Source organism: Callospermophilus lateralis, chromosome X, assembly GCF_048772815.1.
Source record: "Callospermophilus lateralis isolate mCalLat2 chromosome X, mCalLat2.hap1, whole genome shotgun sequence".
In the NCBI taxonomy this organism is placed as follows: domain Eukaryota; kingdom Metazoa; phylum Chordata; class Mammalia; order Rodentia; family Sciuridae; genus Callospermophilus; species Callospermophilus lateralis.
In genome coordinates, this window is record NC_135325.1 from 6,583,190 (window position 1) to 6,599,585 (window position 16,396).

Sequence of the window (16,396 nt, forward strand, 5' to 3'; positions counted from 1 at the left end):
ATGATAGTGGGGCATTTTAAATGCATATTTCATCAGTCTAAATGGATGGAAATTAATATCTCATAAAATAAAGCGATTATCTAGTTATGTTCCATACAAAACCAAAAATCAATACACTGTATCTTAATCTGCAATTAGAGTTTTTTTTAAAAAAAATTAAAACAAGGAAATGCCATTCTTTCCCATTTCTTGCTAGCTGGGTACACCCTTCTGAGCTCCAGCTATTAAAAAACAAACAAGAAGACAAAAACCTTTTTTTAAAGCAGATTTTTCCAGAGCATAAAAAGCTTCCTGAATCATTCCATTTTATTTACTGTAGATTCAATCATTCTTTAGTGAGCAAAACATGCAGCCCATTCTCTTGGTTATGCTTGCCTGGCTTTCCAAATGCCCTCAAAACTGGGATGATGAATCACATACTTTGGCCCCACTGTGCCAATTAATAGTAAGCAAAAGAATTCCACACTGCCAAGATAGGACTTTCTGCCTGGTGTGTGTGGTGGTGGGGGGTGGGGCGGAATCTTCCAGCCAATTGCTTTCAGAGGATCTTAAGAGCAGGTGCTGCCATTCCCTAAAATTCCTTTAGTTCTGGAACATTCTGTGTGACTGCAGTGCCCCCAGCTTGGGGGTGGGCTGTGATCAGGAAAAACCTACATTCTTAGAGTCAGCCTAAAGCTTCCAGGCTTAAATCATGAAGGAAAGAACGGCTGACACCATTTCGACCCTTCCAGACCTCCATTCTTTTCTCTGAGTTACAAGGCAAAAGTGGCCGTACATACAAAGGCAAAAATAACAACAACAACAAAAATGCCCCAACACACCCAGTCTTGGCTGCCAGCGAGGCTTGCTTCTGCCGCTGAAAAAGAACAGTTGCTCTAGTGCAGCTGGAGGAGCTTTTCCAGGGAACTGGTAATACCCTGGCTGTTAATGAATTATTTTTCGCCAGAATGTCGGATTCTTCCTGTGCTCCAGTAAACAGTCTGCTTCTGCCATGGGAAACAAAACCAGCTCCTTCCGAGGAGCCCAAGGAGGTCAGCCAAGGGTTCCCTGTGGGGGCAGCCCCCTCAGGAGCCACAGCCACAGGCGCCCGACCTATAAATCACCACAGTCCCAAGTTCATTATTCCATCCCTTTCTGTCTATTCATGCTATGCCCAGCGCCTAGGGAAGGGCCAGGAATGCATGGCCATGACTGAGATGATACTGCACTGCCAGCCAAAATCATCTCCCCTCTCCCCATATCTCCCTTTAATCAGGTATCCTCACCTGCAGCACTTTTGCATGTGTGACATTGGGCTTCTCTGCATGCATTCTGTCACTCTGATAGAAACTGTATTTATATCCTTGCTCTTGCTCTCATGAAGCTGTCAGGAAATGACTGTGTATATTCTCTCTTTTCTCCTTTCTCTTTATTAAGGTTGGCCCCAGCCCCAAGTAATCCACTCTCAGCATGAGAGTGTCTCCTTGGGACATTATTCTCCAAGCACAAATCCCTATGAAGGATATTGCTTTAAGCTGCTAAGAGGGCAGGTGTCAAGGAAATCACTTGCCCAGGCAGGAGACAACTCTCCAAAGGATAAGAACAGCAGCCTGGGGTGGGCTGGGTGGTGGAAAGAGTAAGAGGCCATTTTGTTCAAGCCAACCTGGCCTTTGCTCCCCTACCCCTGCCTTGTTCTCTCCATTAGGTTTCTGGGACCCACATTCTTCACAGAACACAACTAAACAAATATGCTCATGGGTAAGCCTGATGGGGACCCCCCAAAATACCACCCCAGCTGCTGAAAATCAAAATCATCTGGCACCAGGCTGTTGTGGCTACTGAATCAGCCCCAGGCCTCTCATCTACCATCCAGACAGAGGGCATTTATGCCCCTAGCACATCTGAAGAAGCCATGACATCACAAGTTTGGTGACTAGTGTCCTCCAGAGCAGTGCTAATAGAAATAACTATGTAATTTAGAATGTTCTAGTAGGCACATTAAAAATTAACATAAACAGACAATATTAATTTTGATGCTCTATTATCTTTAGCAATATATCCCAAATATCATTTCTCTATGTAATCAAGACAAAAATTATCAGTAAGCTTTTTTATACCAAGTCTTAAAAATCTAGTGCTTATATTTCATTTATAGCACACCCTTATTTGGATTAGGTGCCTTTCAGGTGCTCCAAAGCTACATGCAACTAACAGCTATGGTATGGGATAACAAAGATATAAGACATTTCCATCACCATAGGAATTTCTACTACACAGTGCTAAGCTGAAAGACCAAAAGGCCATGGAAAGGGGAGTGACAGGTTTAAATAGGGCATGCTCCAAAATTCTCTATAATTATTGAGTTATTAGAGCTAATTATGACAGCAAAAATTGCAACTACCAGGATTGGAATATTCTAGTATACCAGCTCTACCTCTAAATGCAGATTAAAATGGGCTTTATGAAAGGCCCTGGAACCATGCATGGTCTAAATATTTGTATCCCCTCCAAAATTCATACATTTAAAGTTTAATCCTCAAGGTGATGGGATTAAGAAGTGGGGACTTTGGGACACAATCAGATCAGGAGAGCAGAGCTCTCATCAATGGGATTAGTGCTCTTATGAAAGAGACCCCAGGGAGCTTGCTTGCCCTTTCTGCCATTTGAGGGCACAATAAGAAGTCACCATCTATGAACCAGGAAACAGGCCTTCACTAAACAGTGACTCTTGCTAGCAATTTGATCTTGGCGTTCCCAGCTCCTAGAACTGTGAAAAATAAATTTCCCTTGTTCACAGGCCATCTAGTTTATGATCTTTTGTTATAGCAGCCCCAATAGACTATGACCGACCATACCTACATTGTGGGGGAATTGTCCCACAGCTGTGGGAAGGCCAACAGGTAGGAACATTGCATCTACTGGTTGAGCCACCTCCTTCTGAGTTCCTGTTTTGTTCAGGGCAGGGGCTAGGACAGATCACCAAAGTCATGTACTTCTTTCAGTAACAATTCTGGGTTTGCAATCTAATTTGGTGAAGCAGATACAGAACATGATCAAATTATATGTGCCTGTGTCTGAGCATGCATGTGTGTTTGTGTGTTTTCTTGGCCAGAGAGAGAAGGAGGGTCATGTGTGAAATCCAGAAGTACTAATGTGGCCGCCAAAATCCCCTCCTCAGCAGCTGCCATCAGAACACAGGGGAGCAGCAGACTCAAGAGGCTCATCAGAAATTGTGAGCCACAAAGGAGAGGTCTTGAATCCGGAAACAACAAGATGATGGGTACCCAGGCAGACGGTCAGGTGGGAGGGAGAAGTGGTAATCAGAGGCATTCTCCAAAGACAAGAGCTGCCAACTCTACAGCAAAGATGTCACCCTGATCCCCAAATCAAGCTTAATTCAGAATCCCACACAGGCTTTTGTGCATGGGGAAAGTATAATTTAGCCATTTCCCCCCTTCCAGAAGAACCTTATTCTCTGGGGTCCCCCTCATATCTGATCAGAGAGACAGCAGAATCAGAAGCCCCTCTCATATGGATTCAAATCCTGGCTCTCCCAATAGCTCCAGAATTTCTAGAGGGTAAAAGGCTACCATACCATCTGTTTGGAAGGAGGCTAGGGATTTGCTTTGATGATGCATCTGCATAGCAAGTCCCCTACTCATTTTTATTTAATGTTTATTTATTTGAGACAGTAACAAATCAAAAATACCTCATTCCCTTTGGTCTCACCATCGACCTTGGGCTAATCACTTAGCCTGTCTGAACCTCCATTTCCTCATCTAGAAAGTTGCGATTGATAATACCCATCTCACATGGATGTTGTTAAGGATCAAACTGGGGCTTGTCAGCGTGAAGCCACCAAGGGCTCAGAGCACAACACCAGGAACTCTTTGAGTTCCCAACAAACACACAAACCCCTGGATTTCTCCTGACAATGATTGACAGCTCTCTCCCCATCACCATTCACTCCAATAGCTTCATCATTTGGTCACTCAGCTCTCATTTATTTAGCAACAATAGGGAATTGGGAATTCCTGGATGAAAAGGCACCATTTTGGATCTATACACCTGAAACATAAATGCATACCATGGGTAACTGGGTTGCCTCACTGGTGGGCTTCCTCCCCCACCCCACCCCCACACCAATTAAGTAGCATATTTTATGAAGGGGGATGGACTGAGGATTCTGGCCTGTTGGGAGAAATAAATAAAAGACTTTGAGCAAGGGCAGAGGACATATTGCCCCTTTAAATCATAACCACCAAAGTCTGGAATCAGACTCGTGACTGGAAATTTCTCTGAGTATTATCTGTAAAATAATGCTTTCTTAGGGGTCACAGGGTCACTGAAAAGGTTTCCCATATGTGAAGTGCCTGGCAGACAGAGGGCAACAATAAAGGCTAGCTTCCGTCCCAATTTATTTTCCTCCACTTGCCTCCCTCCTCCCACAAAATCTAAGGTTAGAGGAGGAGCCAGAGAACAGACAGTTGGTATTTTCTTATTGTGGATTTGGAGCACATTATGTATGGCTATCTGTACATACAGAATATCACCATTCTGGGTCAAGGGATTTGAGAGACCAATCCTATCCTCAGTTTCTGGGTTGTTATAGGCAGAGCTCTCTGGCTGCTGGTGTTAGAATCCTCCAGGTAACACCTGGCCATATAACCTCCCAGCCTTTGCTTTTTCCTTCTTGCTGCTCACATGGTCTCAGTGCCTCTGTGGTCTGGATACACGATTTTACAATTTATTTTACAGTTCTTGCCCCAGCTGCGCACCAACTGAGTCATCATGCCAGCAACTGGCTTCACCTGGAAAACTGTTTTCTCATTTGTTCCTGAGATGAGCAGGTTCTCCCTGGCCAAACCTTATCACGAGGTCTAGGATGCTTTGAATAATAAAGGCACCCTGGGGTGGCTGAATGGTCCCCAGGTTGGTGCCAAAACAGTCAGTCCCCCAAAGTTCCAGTCTGACTTGGTTCACAGTGCCAAGTCCTCCTTGGACACGCCTCTAGTGGGCATCTGTCAGGATGAGAATCAAGTGTCCATTTGCAGGATACTGTGCATATGTGGAGGGAGTGGGGTAACTGGGGTGGGGGAGGGTCTCTGCATGTCTAAAAGGCAGAGAAATGGATGCCACCCAGGCTTATGACGCTGCACCTTCCAGCCCACCCCTGGCTTCTGCAAGTGGCACAGCCTCATGTTGCCCTTTGAGGAGAAAACTGTACGAAAAGCTGGGGGTGGAAGTGCAGTGTGGCACTGGGGAGGGGCTCTGCCACCCACTAGCCTCCTTGGTGTCCCCCTCCCACACCACCACTCCTCCATTGTAACAAAAGGTACTGCCGCACAGCGTTTGCAAAGTTAGCCGAAGTCTCTTGGTCTACCAACAAACAATTCTGAGGACTCAAAAGGAAGAAGAGAGACATCTAGAAAACGGTGGGAAAGAGCCCCTGGGAAAAGCACAGAAAACCTTGCCTGATCACGTTAAGGCTAAGAATTGTTTTCTCCCTGCTGGCTGCTTTTCTCTCTGTTCTAAAGAGACGGTCCAAGAATCTGCTAAATAAAGGGATCACACCAGAGGATGCGAGATAATGCTAAACCAACAAAAACAAAGACCCAAATGAAACAGAGCGAGCCATGAGAATACGCGGTTATCAAAACTTTGTTTGGCCGTATCTATTTATCATCGCTGTACACCCGGGCTCTGCGGAATATCATTCTGTTGATGTCACTTATCCTCAGCAAAATATTTACACATCCTTAAAAACGCCAGATGAGGGGGGCTGGCCCGCTCGCTGCTGCAAGCTGCCTCTCAAGCCTGATCGCCAGTTTCTGGGCAGCCCAGAAGGTAGGGGCACGAGGGTGGGTGGCACTAGCGGGCACAGGTAAGAGCTACCAACAGTTCCGGGAACGCGGCCACCCCGGCGCTACGCCCTGCCCAGCCCACCTCTCCTCTACCTGACTCTGCAAGAAGCAGCCACATCCCCATATGGTGTCAGCGTCTCCTCCTCCTCCCCTGCCTTTCTCATTGATTAAGTTCCTAAACCATTGTTAAAGCCGGGTTGCAGTTCCTTAGAAAATAGGCTAAATTCAATTAAGCTTCCCCCCGCCACAAAAGGAATATTCATAAAAGTTTGGCAGGCAGAAAGGAGGGCTGACTGCATGCCAGGGGGGTGGGTGACAATCCGCTCCTCCAAAGCCACCTTCTTCCTTCGTACCCCATCCCTCTCTCCATCCATCCGTCGTGCCCCAAACCTACTCCAGGGACTTCTGATAGGGAAACACAAAGCAGCAGCTGTTTGGCAACATTTCTACCCCTCGCCAGCAACTGTGGTGGGATGCCATTTCCACACCCAGGCGGAGCTTATCCTGAACAATAGTCGGGCTTTAAACGGCAAACAAGCAAACACACAGAGCACAACCCCAACCCCGAAAAAGCCAACGCGGAGAGACGCAATAACTCCCTCCGCAGCAAAAGGCGCCACTGAAACGCACGCAAAAAAATGCAGCGAGGACATTGCTCAGTGCCTAACATGGCAGAAAGCCCGAGCTGGTGCGGCCACCCCGGGACTGGGCATTGGGGGGCACCGGGCTCCCTGAGCGCCGACGCACACTCACCCGGCTCCAGGGGGATGCGGGGTTGGCTGAGTGTCACAAAGAGGAGCCCAGCACGATCTGGCAAAACCCAACTTTCCACCCGGCTCGCCAGGGCCGCCAAATACGTCAACAGAATCCATCTTTCGAAGGGCCTGGAAGGCTCCGGGTTTTCCGGGCCGGGGCAGAATGGCAGATCCGGAGGCGGCCCGGTGCGGTGCCCGGGCACGGAGTCCGCCGCGCGCCGCCCTCTGCGCCCGGTGCCAGCGCGGGTGGCTGCCCGAAACCCACTTCGGGGCCCCCGCCCCGCGGGCCGGCGCCGCCTCCCCGGCCGTCCCCGGCCCCGCCGGCCAGTGCGCGGCGCCTGGAGCAAGAGCGGGGCCCCGGCGCGCCTGACGGGTGGCGGCCTTGGCCCGCGTCCCCGCCCCCGCCCGGCCCTCCCCGCTGGCCCGGGCCTCTGGGCGCCGTCCTGCCCCCGGGATCAGGCCCCTCCCCAGGCGCCGGGCCCCGCCAGGCGCGCCCTGCCCGACGCGCCCCCTGGGTCCGGGTGGCAGGTCCGCCTGGGGAGGGCGGGGGTGACCCTGGCCCGCACAGGGGCGCCGCGGCCGCTACCTCGCAATCGGGGCCGCCGCCTCCAGGAAGCCGCGGGGTGGTCGCGGGTGCGGGAAGTCTCTGATTTAGCCTCGCCGCCGGCCGCCTGAAGGGGGTGCACGGCGGTGGGAGCCTCCGTCGCCGCTGTCACCAGCCGCTGTCGCCGCCGCTGCTGCCGGTTGTGCGTGAGCGTGTGTGCGCCTGTGTCCGGGCGAGTGTGTGTCTGCGTGCGGCGCCCGGCCTTTACTATATACACCAAGGGGTGGGAGGAGGCGGGGAAGGGGAGGGCTTGGGGGAGGTGGCGGAGGAGGGGGAGCAGGAGGGGGGCGAAAGGGTACCCGAGGAGGCGGCGGCGGAGGAGGGACAGGTGATCTCGCCCACGGGGAGGGCGTGGCTGTGGGCGGCGCGGGGTGGCTAGAGGAAGGGGAGCCCTGGGCTGGGGGCTGGAGGACCCACCCGGGAGGATAGGAGGATCAGGGACCCTGCTGCCTCCCGGCAGGCTGGGGACCATTCCAGACCCCTGGATGAAGAAGAGAGAGGAACAGAGCCCAGGAGGCTAGGGAGCTGCGAAGGGCCAGGCGATCACCCTAAAATGCCGATTGTGATACCGGTCGAAGATTGTTCTTGCAAAGTGGGAGATTAGTCAAGACAAAATTAGTCCATGGACAGAATCTAATTTCTACCCAAGGAATGAGTCACATGTTAGTCTAACATTTATTAAGCACCTAGTGTTTGCCAGTCACGGGGCTAGGAACTGAAGAGATGGTGATACATATTATTTATTTACTGATCAGTAAATAAATAATATGTATCAATAGTATTATTGATCATTAAAAGTTAAATCTTTAAAATGTTTTACAAAAGCAAAGGAAGCAACTACGTTGGTTTAATGAATCCCTAAAGATGTAAAGATTCTTTTCTATTAATCAAAGCAGGATGAAGATATTTCAGAGAGAATGGCAGAGCAGGAATTACTTTCATCAGAACAGAGAGCAGTTGAATCTATCTGTTCTTTGTATGCTTAAACCCCCTCAATTCCCAACGCTGTGTGTATTCCTCTTGTAGAATTTGGGGTGGTCACAAGAGTGTGAAATACCTAGGGAACCTCCTGCACGGTTTTTAACTAGTATGGAAATTTAAACTTGTATTTGAAAGGCTGTATTATAACCATGATATGAGGCAAGCCTAGTGTGGTAGTAACCAGGGCCAAATGATGACTTTTGTGAACACTTTTGCCTTTGTGGACTCCTTCCTCTATAAAAGGTATGAAAATTTACATTTACAATTGCATTGCCAAAAGATGAATATATTAGCATTATGTGTTAAAACTGTTACTTCAATCTAAAAGTTATTTTTCTTTCTGATTTTAAAAGATTTTTAAAATTTCTATGAACCTCTTAAAGGTTCTACTGGAAGTCAGCCCTGGTAGTACCAATCCTTCTAGCAGAATTTCCTGTTATGGAAAAGAAGAGTTAAATTAAGAACCCAATCTGCATAGGGGCAGAAAGATACACAATGCAAGTTTGAGAACTGATAATAATGATTATCAACAGCATGTACCAGTTCCTGCTTGTTTCACTCAGGCTTTGGAGGTTTTAAATGAGCCCTGAGTAAGTAATGGTACCTGTGGAAATATTTGTCTATGAATGTGTCTTCAACCATTTCAGTAACAAAGACTTTCTCTATAAATCTCATAACTGGTCAGAGTTCTTGGATCAGGCATGTGAGGTCTCAGTTGCCAGGACCTAGCCTGAATACAACTAAAGACACAGCTGGGCAATTATAATTGGGCAAGTTCATGGATGAAAGATCCATAAAGGTTTTGTGTGTGTTGAGAGTGTATGTGTGTATAAGTTAGGGATTGATATCCTGAAAGGCAATTACTAGCCTATTTCTTTTGTTGGCCTCATCACAACCCTGGGTTAATGTTTGATCCTTGTTGGCAGTTGTGATTCATATTTGCTGCCCTTTGAGGTGCTTAGATTCTCAGGAACTATTTTATTGATTCAGATTAATGCATAATAAACAGGCACCATGGCCCCCATTCCCAAAGAAATGTACAGTGGCACCCTTTTGCATTTCCATAGCGGCTGCTCTCGCAGAGGAAAGGAATAAAAGAGGAAGGAGTTTATGAAGAACAGGACTGGGCTTAGGAAGGGGGACAGAGGGTGCTTTGGGACTGAAATTAATGTGGAAGGATCATGTTCATACAGTTAAAGGGGTACCTAGTAAAGTGGAGGGAAGGAAGAACATTCCTCAAGAGCAGGAAAGAACAACAAAAGAATCTACTAGGGTGGGTCAGGGTGATTTTCGAAGATCTGTAATTCTAATATTTGGTGATTTTTAAATAATGACCCAGGAAATTTCCCATCTATACCCTCTTTTATCTATACCCTCTTCTCTAACACAGCATCTCCTCAAATCTAGTTTCACATGCTTACCAAATTCATTCATTTATCCAATAAACATCCACTAAGCACCTATCCAGTCACTGAGCAAAAGACTTCAGTTAAAGAGATGGTTAATATATGGTCACTGACATATGAGTAAATAAACTGTTAATAATACTTTGTGATATTATGTTGTACATGATGAGTTTGAAATGGACCTGGTGAACAAACACCTAGCAAGTGAGCTTTTTGCTGTATGAGAAGAGTGGGGAATGGCATGGGGCAGAGAAGTCAGGAAACGTTACACAGAGATGTGACAGTTACTGAGTGCTTAGAGACGGACACAAGTTTTCCAGTGTAAGGAAAAGCTATTGTACATGAGGGGAACCACAGGCACTAAAGCCTGGATGCAGAATTTTCTAGAAGCTGCAAGTATTTTGTGAATCTGTAGTGGAGGCTGTAAGGAATAGCAGAGGAGAAGGAAAAAGGAAGCTAGAGGTCACATGAGGCCCTTAGTCTGCCCTGTAAAGGAGCTTTTCTTTCTTTAAAATATTTCTTTAGTTGTAGATGGACACATTACCTTTATTTTATTTATTTTATTTTTATGTTGTGCTGAGGATTAAACCCATTGCCTCATGTATGCAAGTTCTATCCCTGAGCTACAACCCCAGCCCTGAGCTTTTCTTTTTATATGTATTTTTATTTGTGCATTATAGTTATATATAATAGTAGGTTCATTGGACACATTCATAAATGCATATAGCATGATTTGCTCCATTTTATTCTCAGTATTTTCCCTTTCCCTCTCCTCCTGCCTCTCTCTAACACCCTGCTACTCTGCTGGTCTTCCTTCTATTTATTTTAAATTGGTACATTGTAATTATACATAATAGTGGGGTTCATTGTGACATATTCATAAGTGCATATAACATAATTTGCTCCATTTCATTCCATAGTTCTTTCCTCCCTCCAGAACCCTCCCCCCTTACTCTACTGATCTCCATGCTATTTTCATGAGACTCCCCTTTTTATTCCTTTTTTCTTTTTAGCTTCCACATGAGAGAAAACATTTGGCCCTTGACTTTCTGAGTCTGGTGTATTTTACTTAGCATGATGTTATCCAGTCCCATCTATTTACTAGCAAAAGAAAATCTTTGAGTAGAACTCCATTGTGTGTATATACCACATTTTCTTTATTCATTCATCTGTTGATGGACACCTAAAATCAGTAAATAGGATGGCAAATTAAAAAGCTTCTGCACAGCAAAGGAAACAATTAAAAGCGTGAAAAGAGCCTACAGAATGGGAGAAAATCTTTGCCAGGTACTCTTCACACAGAGGATTAATATCCAGAATATATGAAGAACTCAAAACTTAGCACAAAAACCCGAATAGACCAATCAATAAATGGACAAATGAACTAGACTTTTCTTAAAAGAAGAAATGCAATCTGGGTATGGTGGCACACATCTGTAATCCCAGTGGCTTGGAAGGCTGAGGCAGGAGGATTGCAAATTCAAAGACAACCTCAGCAAAAGCGAAGCTTTAAACAACTCAGTGAGACCCTGTCTCTAAATAAAATACAAAATAGGTTGGGGATGTGGCTCAGTGGTCAAGTACCTCTGAGTTCAATCCCTGGTACCCACCCAAAAAAAGAAGAAATGCAAATGACCAACAAATATATGAAAAAATGTTCAGCATCCTTGACATGAAGGAAAATGGAAATCAAAACTACACTGAGATTTCATCTCACCCAGGTTAGAAGGCAAGCATCAAGGATATAAATAATAATAAGTGATGGCAAAGCATGTGGGGCAAAATGAACACTTTTGATACATTGTTGGTAAGGCTGCAAGTTAGTATAACCACTACAGAAAAGAGTATAGAGGCTCCTCCAAAACAACAAAACAAAAAAAAGACTAGGAATGGGACCATTATATGACCCTGCTATTCTCCTCCTTGGGAATCATCTGATAGAGTTGAAATCCACATATTATAATGATATTGACATTCCCCTATAGTAGCACAATTCACAGTAGGAGCTTTTTCTTCTAGTTAATGGGAACAATTAGATAACGTTAAACAAAGGAAGAGTTGAATTGAGGAACTCTGTTGGTCCATGCAGAGGGAGGTGAGATGGGCAGCCGGGAGACCAGATAAAAGAGGCTGTTGCAAGGGCTGGGAATATAGCTCAGTTGGTAGAGTTCTTGCCTTGTATGCACAAAGCTTATGAGTTTAATCCCCAGCACAAGAGGCTGTTGCAATGATGAAGGCTTGAGTCAAGATAGTGGTAGCAGGGATGAGGGGATAGAGTTGGTTTCTCATTCACTGACATCCTGCCTCAAATGGAAGATCCAAAAACTTTACAGGAATGTAGCATAAATTGTGGACCATCACTATCCTGGATTATCTCTCATACCTTCTATTATATAGATCCTTGGATTTTGAAGAAGAGAAATTTTAGATGAGATAGAAATGGCCTTTTGAAAAATATCTTACTGCTTTAGAAAAATTTACAGTTATGTAAAAGTACTGCAGATTACATGTAATTTATGCTTTTACAATGAATTGTTCATTATAATGCTCATTTAGCAATTATAAGCATAAAAGGCTATTCTAGCTTCAGTGTAAACATTCAATCATAACCACCTTCAATAATCTGTATATTTTGTTCAAATGTTTCTCTTTGTAGTATCTACTCAACTGAAATAATATCACATATAATTTTAGTCCTTCTTTTGTCTCATAATACCTTTAAATAATAAGTATTTCCCACTGCATTCTAATAATATCACCTAATCACAATAAACATTTTCAATGGTTGTATACAATTTTATTAAGTGAATTCACCATCAGATACTTGATTTTTCCTCTATTATTGAAAGTATAGAATATTTCCACATTCTGCTGTTATAAAGAACACTTACAATTAGTATCTTTGTATATATAAATGTTCTCCATTAATAATTATTTCTCAGAATAAATACACAGCTATAATATTTCTGGGGCAGACACAGAAACATTTACGTGTTGACAGACTTGATTTGAAAAAGGATATTCTGCTTACTACTCCAAATATGGAATCCAAGATAGTAGATGCCTCATGAATACTATTCATCTCATTTTGAAAATGTATTACTCTGATTACTAGGAAGGTGGGCCATCTTTGTGTGCTCACTACTTATATCTCAAAGGAAATTGTCAGTTTATTGTCTTCATCCAGTTTTTAGTTAAATTATAGTATTTGCATCTTATTAGTATACATGTATCCTGTATTTAATACACAATAAATGTATTCCATAATGATAACAAATATATTCCCCATTCCCCATTTTATTTTCATTTCATGAGTTTTGGCTATTATGTAGATGAGTTTTCAATCTTTTTTTAGTTTTTTTTTTGGTAGTTGTAGATGGACACAATGCCTTTATTTTATTTATGTTTTTATGTGGTGCTGAGGATCAAACCCAGTGCCTCACACATGCTAGGCAAGCACTCTACAACTGAGCCACAACCTCAGCCCCAAGTTTTTAATCATTTTAAATTTTTTTTAATTGTTGATGGACTTTATTTTTATTTATTTATATGTGGTGCTGAGGATCAAACCCAGTGCCTCACACATGCTAGGCAAGCGCTCTGCCACTGAGCTACAGCCCTAGCCCAGTTTTTAATCTTTGTAATGTTTCATCTATCAATCTTCGGTGTTGTGATGTCTCCCATTATCTGGGTAAAAAATAGTGTACCCTAAATAATTCCACTTATATTCATTCAGAAATTTTTGGTATTTGTTCTAAGATGGAACTTAAATTGTCTCATTTCCCCCAAACAGTTGTCCAGTTATCTCAACATTACTTATTATGAACTCCCTTGTTCATTGATTTGTGCTGGCTATTTTAGCAAATAATTTGCTGATATTTAATAGATTCTGGACTGTCAGTTATGTTTTGTGGCTCTGTGTCTCCCACTTCATAAAGTGCTTTATTTTGAGACATTTACATATTCACATGCAGCTGTAAGAAATAATACATAGAGGTCCTTTTTACCCTTTGCCCAGTTTCCCCCCATGGTAATGTCTTGCAAAATTATAATGTGAGGGGCTAGGGTTGTGGCTCAGTGGTAGAGCACTCACCTAGCATGCATGAGAAGCTGGGTTTGATCCTCAGCATCACATAAGGTAAAAAATAAAGACATTGTGTCCACCTATAGCTAAAAATAAATAAGTAAATATTTTTTTAAAAAAATTATAACGTGATATCACCACCAGAGCATTAACATTCGTACAATTCACCAATCTTATTCAGATAGCTCCAGTTTTATTTGTACCCTTTTGTGTGTGCCTGTTTGGTTCTAAGCAGTTTTATTCCATGAACAGGTTTTTATATCCATAGAACTATTGAGATACTTAGCATTTCCATTACCACAAGTATCTCTCCTATTGTCTTTTCATGACCACACCCACCTCTATTCCACCCTATCCCTAACTGGCAACCACCACTCTCTTCTCTATCTCTACAATGTGGTTATTCCAAAAAGTGTTATACAGATGGAATCAACTTGTAGAGATTGTTTTTTTCCATTTAGCATAATATACTGGAAATTCATCCACATTACTGTTTAGCAATAATTTATTCCTTATCATTGGTGAGTAGTATTCTAGAGGATGTACATGCCATAATTTTACTAGTCATCTGTTGGAGTACATATAGACTGTTTGCAGTTTGAGATTATTATAGATGAAGTTGCTATGAATATTCACATACAGGTTTTTATGTAAACATAAGCTTTTGTTTCTCTAGGATAGATGCCCAAAAGCTCAATTGCTGAGTCATAAAGTAATTGTATGCTTAGCTTTTAAGAAACCAGCAAACTGTTCCCACCAAACTGATCTAGTTTCTCTTCATATTGGCCAGTATTTGGTGTTTGAACCATTTTTATTTTAGTCTTTCTAATAGGTGTATAGTGATAGTTTGTTGTGATTTTCATTTGCATTTCCATAATAGCTAATGATATTGAACATCTTTTTATATACCTATTATCTGTATCCACTTCAGTGAAATATCTGTTCATGTCTTTTGTCCATTTTATAATTATCTGTTTTTTACTGTTTAATTTTGAGAGTTCTTCATAAAGTCTAGATATTAATCCTCTGTCAGATATGTGGTTTGCAAATATTTTCTCTCAGTCTGAATCTTGTCCTTTCATCTTAACCCATGGGTGCTTTACCACTGAACTAAGTCCCCAGACCTTTTTATTTTTTTTATTTTGAGTCAGGGCCGCACTAAGTTGCTTAGGGCCCCACTTATGATTTTCTCCTGCTTCAGCCTCCCAAATAGCTGGGATTATAGGCATGCACCACCATGCCCAGCTCCTTTCATCTGCTTAACAATGACTTTCATAGAACAAGTATTTTGTTTTATTAAATAAATTTATTTTTGCCCATGGAAGTCCAAATGCTCCAGAGGTATTGAAAAGGCTACCTGTCTTCTTTTCAGTGACTTTTGTACCTTTGTAAAATATCAGTTGGTCATATTTGTGTGGGTCTATTTCTGGATTCTTCATTCTGTTCCCACAAACACTGTCTTGATTGCTGTAGCTATATAGTAAGCAGTAATGTCACATAGAGTGATTCCTCCCACTTTCCTCTTCTTTTTCCAAATAGTTTTAGCTCTTCTACTTTCTTTGCCCTTCCATATAAATTTTAGAGTATCCCTTTCTACATCTATAGAAAATTTTGCTGGTAGTTTGATAGGAATTGCTTTACTCTGTAGATCAACTTGGGGAGAAGTAACTTTTTTTAATTATGTTGAGTTTTCCAATCTGTGAACATGGAATATGTCACTATTTATTAATGCATTCTTCTATTACTTTAATCAGCATTGTGTAATTTTCAGTACTCAAAGTCTGTACATATTTTGATAAGTTTAACCTCAAGTGTCTCATTTTCTTTGAATAACTGTAAATGGTATTATGTTTTAAATATATGTTTCCATATGATAATTGTGAGCATATAGAAATAATATTGGTATTTTTTGCTCATCTGATTTTCTGTGACTCTCCTGAACTTACTTATTATAGTTATTAGTTCTAAGAGGACTTTTTTTTTAAAAAGTAGAGATTCCTTGATATTTTCTATATAGGCATCAATGACATCTGCAAATAGGAATAGATTTGTTTCTTTCTTTTCAACATGTAAAACTATTTCTTTTACTTGCTTTATTGCAGTGGCTAGAATTTTCAGTACTATGTTGAGTACTGGTGGTGAGAATAGACATCCTTATCTTGTTCTTGATCTTAGGGAGAAAGCATTCAGTCTTTCATAATTAAGCATGATATCATCTGTAGGTTTACAGTAAATACCTTGTTAATGGGAGAGAATTTCCCTCTGCCCCTAACTTGTGGAGAGTTTTTTTTAAATCATGAATGAGTACTGAATTTTGTCAAATGTTTCAAATCAGTTAATACTGATCTTTCTTTTTTAATATGTTGAGATATATATATATATATATATATATATATATATATATATATATATATATATATATTTTAATGTTGAATCAGCCTTTTTCACATTTGGGATGAATTCCAATTGGTAATGGTGTAGTCTTTTTATAACTTACTGGAATCCATTTGCTATTTTGTTGAGAATTTTGTGTCCAAATTCATGAACAACATAGGTATGTAGTTTTCCTTTTTTGTACTATTATCTAGGTTTAGACTTAAGATATATTTGCCTCATACTATAAGTTGGAAATTTTTCTTTCTCTTTTATTTTCTGGAATAAATATGTATAATTGGTGTTAATTCTTCTTTAAATATCTTGTAGACTCAACAGTGAAACTAGGC

The 16,396-nt window shown here is 42.3% G+C and overlaps 1 protein-coding gene across 2 annotated transcripts in view; it reads right to left on the bottom strand.

Moving 5' to 3' along the window:
- The window catches only part of Rai2 (retinoic acid induced 2), a 68,565-nt gene extending 61,661 nt beyond the window's left edge, over positions 1-6,904 (bottom strand). For both annotated transcript variants that reach the window (XM_077107077.1, XM_077107078.1), the window contains exon 1: positions 6,597-6,904. The gene's annotated coding sequence lies outside the window, so the exon portion shown is untranslated. The remainder of the gene's footprint in view (positions 1-6,596) is intronic.
- Positions 6,905-16,396: the final 9,492 nt, after the last annotated feature.